Source organism: Aedes aegypti, unplaced genomic scaffold (assembly GCF_002204515.2).
Source record: "Aedes aegypti strain LVP_AGWG unplaced genomic scaffold, AaegL5.0 Primary Assembly AGWG_AaegL5_hic_scaff_1186_PBJ_arrow, whole genome shotgun sequence".
NCBI lineage: Eukaryota > Metazoa > Arthropoda > Insecta > Diptera > Culicidae > Aedes > Aedes aegypti.
Genome location: NW_018734608.1, coordinates 840 through 8,637, shown reverse-complemented (window position 1 = coordinate 8,637; position 7,798 = coordinate 840). Strand labels below are relative to the sequence as shown.

General features: G+C 39.4%; 1 long non-coding RNA gene across 1 annotated transcript; it reads left to right on the top strand.

The window, feature by feature from the left end:
• Positions 1–6,312: 6,312 nt before the first annotated feature.
• LOC110680312 lies at positions 6,313–7,044 on the top strand. The gene is made up of 2 exons (XR_002502826.1): positions 6,313–6,931; positions 6,988–7,044. It is a non-coding gene; the product is annotated as an uncharacterized LOC110680312 (long non-coding RNA).
• Positions 7,045–7,798: the final 754 nt, after the last annotated feature.

Here is a 7,798-nt window from a genome sequence, read left to right as displayed (position 1 = left end):
TCTCGATGGATATTCGACTTCGCGAAGAAAGTTTGCCCGGATTCTGTCCAAGTGCAAACGATCACACGAGATTATCCAGACGAAAGGAATGAAATGGACTCAACTTTTTCGATGGCAGAATTCTCACTCGCTCTCCTTTCATGTAACAATTCTGCCCCAGGTATGGACAGGATTAAGTTCAACTTGCTCAAAAACCTCCCAGACGTCGCAAAGAGGCGCTTGTTGAACTTATTCAATGCATTCTTGGAGAGCAACATTGTTCCGGATGATTGGAGACAAGTGAGAGTTATTGCCATCCAAAAACCAGGAAAGCCTGCTTCGGACTACAACTCGTACCGTCCTATTGCGATGTTGTCGTGTCTTCGAAAGTTGTTAGAGAAGATGATTCTCTTTCGGCTGGACAAATGGGTTGAATCGAATGGCCTTCTCTCAGATACTCAATTTGGATTCCGCAGAGGCAAAGGAACGAGCGATTGTCTTGCGTTGCTTTCTACTGAAATTCAACTGGCCTATGCTCAAAAAGAACAAATGGGCTCAGTCTTTTTGGATATTAAGGGGGCTTTTGATGCAGTTTGCGTAGATGTCCTTTCAGACAAACTCCACGAGTGTGGACTTTCCTCGATTTTGAACAACTACTTGTATAATTTGTTGTCTGAGAAGCATATGTTTTTCTCACATGGAAACTCGACAACTTTGCGAATAAGTTACATGGGTCTCCCCCAGGGCTCGTGTTTAAGTCCTCTTCTTTACAATTTTTACGTAAGAGATATTGATGATTGTCTCATGAGAAATTGCTCGTTAAGACAGCTTGCGGATGACGCCGTTGTTTCTGTCACAGGACCAGAGGCGGACGATTTGCAAGGACCGTTGCAAGATACTCTGGACAATTTGTCCGCATGGGCTGTAAAGCTGGGTATCGAATTCTCTCCGGAGAAAACTGAGTTAGTTGTCTTTTCTAGGAAGCGTAATCCTGCGGATCTAGAGCTTCAATTCATGGGTAAGGAACTCTCTCAAGGTTTATCACATATGTATTTAGGGGTCTGGTTTGATTCTAAATGCACCTGGGGAAAACAAATAAGATATCTGTATCAGAAGTGTCAACAACGAATCAACTTCATGCGTACACTCACAGGAACATGGTGGGGAGCCCACCCGGATGATCTGATAAAGCTATATCGCACCACGATTTTGTCGGTTCTTGAATACGGTAGTTTTTGCTTCCAATCCGCCGCGAAAACACACATTCTGAAGCTCCAGCGTATTCAGTATCGCTGTCTTCGGATCGCTTTAGGCTGTATGAACTCGACTCATACCATGAGCTTAGAGTTATTAGCAGGAATACTGCCTTTATCAGATCGGTTCGTGGAATTGTCGTTAAGGTTCCTCATCCGCTGTGAAGTGTTAAACCCGTTGGTAATTGAAAATTTTGAGAAGCTAATCGAACGAAATCCTCAAACAAGATTTATGACATTGTACTACGTGTACATGACTCTGGAGGTTAACCCTTCTTTGAATCTTCCCAATCACGGTTGCTTCCCTGACTTCTCAAGTTCCGCTGTAGTTTTTGATCTGACCATGAAGCAAGATATCCGTGGAATACCAGATCTGCTTCGTTCGGAGCAAATACCAAAAATTTTTGCAAGCAAGTTCGGTCACGCCAGCTGCGATAAAAGGTTTTACACAGACGGGTCAAAAACAAATGATTCCACTGGATTTGGTGTATATAACGAGTTTCATAGCGCCGCATATAAACTTCAGAACCCTTGTTCCGTGTATGTCGCAGAATTAACTGCTATACATTACGCATTAGAGCGAATTGCCTCTCTTCCCTCTGATCAATATTTCATTTTTACGGATAGCCTTAGCTCCATAGAGGCTATTCGTTCAATGAGGCCGGTAAAGCACTCTCCGTATTTCCTCGGTGAAATACGATCTACATTGAGTGCTCTATCGAATGAATCATATACTATCACCTTGGCCTGGGTCCCTTCGCATTGCTCGATTCCGGGCAATGAGAAAGCGGACTCGCTTGCCAAGGTGGGCGCTATGGAAGGCGATATTTATGATCGACAAATCGCCTTCAATGAATTTTTTTCAATGGCTCGTCAACATGCATTGGTCAGCTGGCAACAAAAGTGGGATGCCGGAGAATTGGGCAGGTGGTTACATTCCATTCTCCCGCGGGTATCGAAGAAGCCGTGGTTCAAGGGGTTGGACTTAAGCCGAGACTTTATTAAGGTAATGTGTCGTCTTATGTCCAATCACTACTCTCTAGGCTCTCACTTCTATCGAATAGGGCTCACAGATAGCAATCACTGCAGCTGCGGTGCAGGTTACCAAGATATCAAGCACGTAGTTTGGGAATGCCCCGAATACGGTTTTGCCAGATCTGATTTTTGTGCAACCCTCAGGGCCCAAGGGAAACCAGAAAAGGAAGACATTAGGGATGTGTTGGGTAAACTTGACCTTGTGTACATGAAGATTTTGTACAATTTTTTGAAACAAGCTAACATCATTGTTTAACTCCCCTTTCTTGTCGGTCCACTTGTCCACCTTGTGTCCCCTCGAAACCCGTTTTTTTGTATCGTTACAGGTTGTCATTGTCCACTCAACGTTCGACCAGCAGCAAAGCAAACACGTCACAACTTAAAGCTGCTGAATGTCAACGGAACGATCCCATTGTCCTATCCCTTCCTTGAAATTATTGTTACCCCTAACCTCGACCAAACCGCGAGTTTTTCGGTTCCCCAAAACTAACATAGAAAATTAAGAAAACACCATGAATTTGTATTCAAAATCAAAAGAACTCGGCTCCGTAATGCCTAATGGCGCATGAGCCTAACAAATAAATGATTAAGTAAAAAAAAAAAAAAAACCTGTTTTTCACGGCCAAGGATAAGTTCAGCATTCCGGAGCATGTCCGCACTCAGAAGATGTCCAAATTTTCGAAGAAATTCCTGGTTTGGCAAGCCATCTGCACGTGCGGGAAGCGGAGTGCACCTTTCGTGACCCAGGACACGATGCACGGACAGGTGTACATGAAAGAGTGCCCTCAGAAGCGGTTGCTTCCTCTCCTGAAGGCACACAACGTCCCAACAATCTTCTGGCCGGATTTAGCCTCGTGCCACTACTCCAAGGACGTGCTGAAGTAGTATGCGGACAATAAGGTCAATTTCGTGCCGAAAATGTTCAACCCTTCCAACACTCCGGAGCTCCGCCCCATCGAGAAATACTGGGCAATTATGAAGCAGCACTTTCTTAAACGACCTAAGGTAGTGAAGACAGTCGAGGAACTGAAGAAAGTTGTGGGTTTACATGCAAAAAACGGTTGATTCACAGATTGTGCAGGATCTTATGGCCGGGGTTAAGGTCAAGGTGCGGGCATTTTCCCATGGACTGTAAATAAAATACGAGTAAAATGGTAATATGAAGTTTAATAGTTATTTTTCAATCCCCGAAAATTTGATGGCAACCGGATGAAAACTCGAATTTTGCGAATCAATTTTGTGTGTGGCAGTTTCATCGTGGACACCCTTTATTTTCACATCTGACTTACCTGAGTTACCTCAAGGATGTCAAAAATCCTTGTTTGCGGATGACACAGGCCTCTCCACCAAAGGACGAAGTCTGCGTGTCATCTGTACCCGAGGAGGAACAAATAACTCCCCAATAACTTATGCATACCATATTTTGGTATCATACCAAAATTAGGTATTGTTCAGTTGTCAATACCTCAATTTGGTATTATAATGGTATTGAAAAAAATCTTTAAAACAATTAAAAATACTTCATTGAGGTATTAAACAGCTATTGAGGTCTGCTGGAGGTATTGAACTACAATTGAAAAATTTCATTTTTATATAAAAATCCATCAAGTATTATTGAGGTATTACAATACCTGATCTAGTTATCAGTTTGGTGTTCGTAGAATATGCTTGAGATATTATTTGAGGTATTTTACCTCTTATGCAGGGCTAATTCATACCTCATTCAGGTATGCAGTATTGGAAATTATCTGGTATGGAATACCTCAATTTGGTATTCAGTAGTTATTTTCTTCTGCTCGGGTAGTCGATTGCAAAAAAGTTTGGATATTTATTCTTCATACTTGCAAAAATGGAAGATTTCTCCTAATGCTTCCAAAACTCAACTAATATTATTCCCACATAAACCAAAAGCTCTTTATTTGAAACTTTCAAGTAGACATGTTGTCACGATGAGAGGGGTTCCAATAAATTGGTCAGATGAAGTTAAGTATCTAGGGCTCATGCTAGATAAAAAATTAACTTTTGTGGGCTTCGTGGCGGTGCGATTAGCGGCGTCAGTTGTTTAGGCTTATTGTGTCACGGGGTGTAGGTTCGATTCCCGCTCCGGTCGGTGGAAACTTTTCGTCAAACGAAAAATTCATCACTGGGCTACTGGGTGTTCTGTGTTGTTCGTTGCCTAATGTTAGTGATCGTTCAGTCTGTGCAGCTTTTAGCTGAAGACGATGTAAATTGTCTTTTTTAAAAAATCACATTGAGGGCATTCAAGCCAAATGTAAGCCAAATATGTAAAATGTCTCTATCCCCTTATCAATAGGAAATCAAAACTTTGTCTTAAGAAAAAGCTTTTGATATTCAAACAAATGTTCAGGCCAGCCATGTTGTATGCTGTACCAATATGGACTAGCTGTTGTAATACCAGGAAGAAAGCTCTGCAAAGAATTCAAAATAAAATTTTGAAAATGATTCAGAAGCTTCCTCTCTGGTAAAGTACCAATGAGTTACATAGAATATCCAATGTTGAAACATTGGAACAAATGTCAATTAAAATAAATAATAATTTCAAGCAAAAATCGTTACAATCTTCTATTGCCACGATTAAAGCGTTATATATTTAGGTCAACTAAATTGAACACGTTTTTTTTTTTCTCTTAAAAGCAGGTGAAATCAACTCATCTTTAACTCTGAACTGCTACGGTAAATGAAATGTAATATGTTGTTAATAAAATCTTAAATTTGTTAATAACATAGAACACCTAGATATAAGGAATGGATGTAATGTTTGGAATGATATTAAAGCCTGTCCACGATAAATTTCGGACACGGATGGCGGGTGTACCACAGAAAGTTCGAGAATTTTACAGAAAGAAGGATTAACATCCTTGTCAACTGTTTATTTTGTAGATATAACTCTTTTATTCTGAAATAAACAATTGTTTTTGTTGAATTATGAGTAACTTTTTTTTGCTGCCATTATTTGGGTGTCCGAAATTTAACGTGGACAGGCTTTAGTATAGAAATTCCAAAAAAACGAGTCTTTGGCTTCAGTTTGCAGTATCGTAACTACAGAATCGATTAAATGGGTACTCAATCGTTATGATTCTTTAAGAAAAAATGAGAGCAGATGAGAGTTTATCGGTATTATTTATTTATTGACTTGGTTAACCATCAATTAAGTTGACAAAACCTTGTTGACCATGTTAGGTCAGTTTACTTGGTCCATGGCTGTGTCCCTCCAACTTTGAATTCGGCACACGCTATCAAGATCAAGCTACTGATCAATTCTTCCGATGACACCGACCTTGCAAAACATCAGGATCTAGAGATATGTTACAAAGTTTGTATTCTTATCCCTCAAGGTTCATAAAGTGCAAGTCAGAAAAAGCGCCCCTACCGACCAAGTTCTCAACTTAAAAGGATGATCCTCAACTGCTATAGGTAGAGTGTTGAAACTTCGCTGAAGACAGTACTGTGCTATCTCTTAACGCATACGAGATATTCAACAACACCCCCAAATTGATGAAATCCCATAAGCCCTGGGTTCCCTATAACGCTCTTGTCACGTTTCTCAAAAGGGATCATGTAAAATGAACGCTGAAACGAACACCTGAAAGCCTCAAAAATAAATAGCTTAACTGTCCTTGGTGAAGTGATAAGCATAAGCATTTCGTGGATATCTCACATTGAATTCAGGTAAGCTTGCATGGCCTTAGGTCAATACACGCGTACTCTCGATAAAATTTGGGACCTAAACCGAAATAAAACATTTGAAGTTGTTGAAAATAAACAATTGAATAAACCTAAAAGGAAACTAAAATTATGAATGAGTGATTTACTCCACTTTTGAGACTTTTTCTAGATGTGCGAATCCCACTTCCAGTAAATAGAAATTTTTAAGCAAGAAACTATAAAGTGCAATGTGTTACTTATGTTTAAATTTTCATCGCTGAATATATGCAGTCCATGATGTGTCTTTTTACAAACATTTGAGCTTTCCCCAATATAAATGAAACAGGGTTCATTATACAATACTTCGAAAGATTTCGGCGCTTATCTCGTAAGATTTACGTTTAAATTATGCTCCCAAAATAAATCGAACTTATTATTCTGAAGCTGTCTTGCAGTTGTGATGGCCCGAGTCTTATCGCTGCCAGCCAAAATTTTCGTTTCATTTCCCCGTTCGCTTCTATCAAAATGCGGTCGGCTTTGTTTTGGGTTGGTTTAGTGCTACAGATTGCTACCGTATTTCTAGGGCATACCGTAGGAGAACCAACAGATAATTCAGAATGCCGCTGGGTTTACAAGTGTTGTGAGTACGATTCGGAGCAGGTGGATATTTGTCGAAACTTGTGCAACGATCCAGAGATTATCTGTGATTCTAGTATAACAGAAACATCAACTCCACCTGGTGGCCCAAGACACATCTTGTTTGCAAGATCCTGCAAAGAAGGGTACCGGTTGGATCATCGAGGCCAGTGCAGACTCGTGTTCTGATAAGGATGAAACGATTGTTAGTCATAACAACTGTCGTTGTCTGTATATTGCAGACTTATAACGTTTATTGTGAAGTTCTTGATGGTAACGGCGATCGGTGTGAGTGGATTTATAGTTGTTGCCATTACAACGATAACAACGAGTGTTTGGAGCTGTGCGAAAAACCTTCGATAGTATGCTCTGACAAATTGGAATTGCCGAAAAAAATTAACATTCTTACAAATTTCAGATGCCCAGAAGGACACTTGAAGGATGACAAAAATAAATGTAGAAAAATAGTCTTTTACGTCCCGTGTGCTCGTTATTATTAGTGATGACAAAACTATAATTTATATTTTATTTGATTTTTGAAAGATCAGCATTTTACACATTACATTTTCCATCCCCTCTGAATTGTCACTTTGTATGCCATTTTGACCACCTCTGAGGATCAATGACCCGGATACAGCTGGTTCGACTACCTCTTCGTGCGTGAAATTTTATTAATTCCCTGGAGATAGTGACAAACATTAACACTTCTATATTGAATTCGAAAAAAAAAACATAAATCGAGTTGTAAGAAAAATCTAAAATTGTTATACCTCATGTTTAAAATTATAAGGGTGTTGAAGATTTCCCACGAGATTTATGATTCAGTAGTTAGAGATCTTAATATTATCCATTTACATAAAATAACTGTTTTGAAACATTGTTAAATATTGTGCTTTAATACATTTATGTGGGGGACGGTGTGGAATTGATGCTCGTGAAGAGTTTCTGACGATTGCAATAACACATAAGCTAAAAATTCAAAAAAATAATACGTCTGCTTTTAAATGCTTGTTTTGAGTTCTCCTTACTTTTTCTATAGATCTTTTGCATTAACACAGGTTCCTACAAAGCATAAATTAACAATATCAGCTGACGTTGTTTCTGATTATGTATAAATAATCGAATGTAAGTGACTTCGATCACTTCATTCGATTTACAGCAATATTCTCTTCAAAACCTTAACGTAAGATATCGGATGCCATCCAAACGTTAACATGATTACGCAGTAA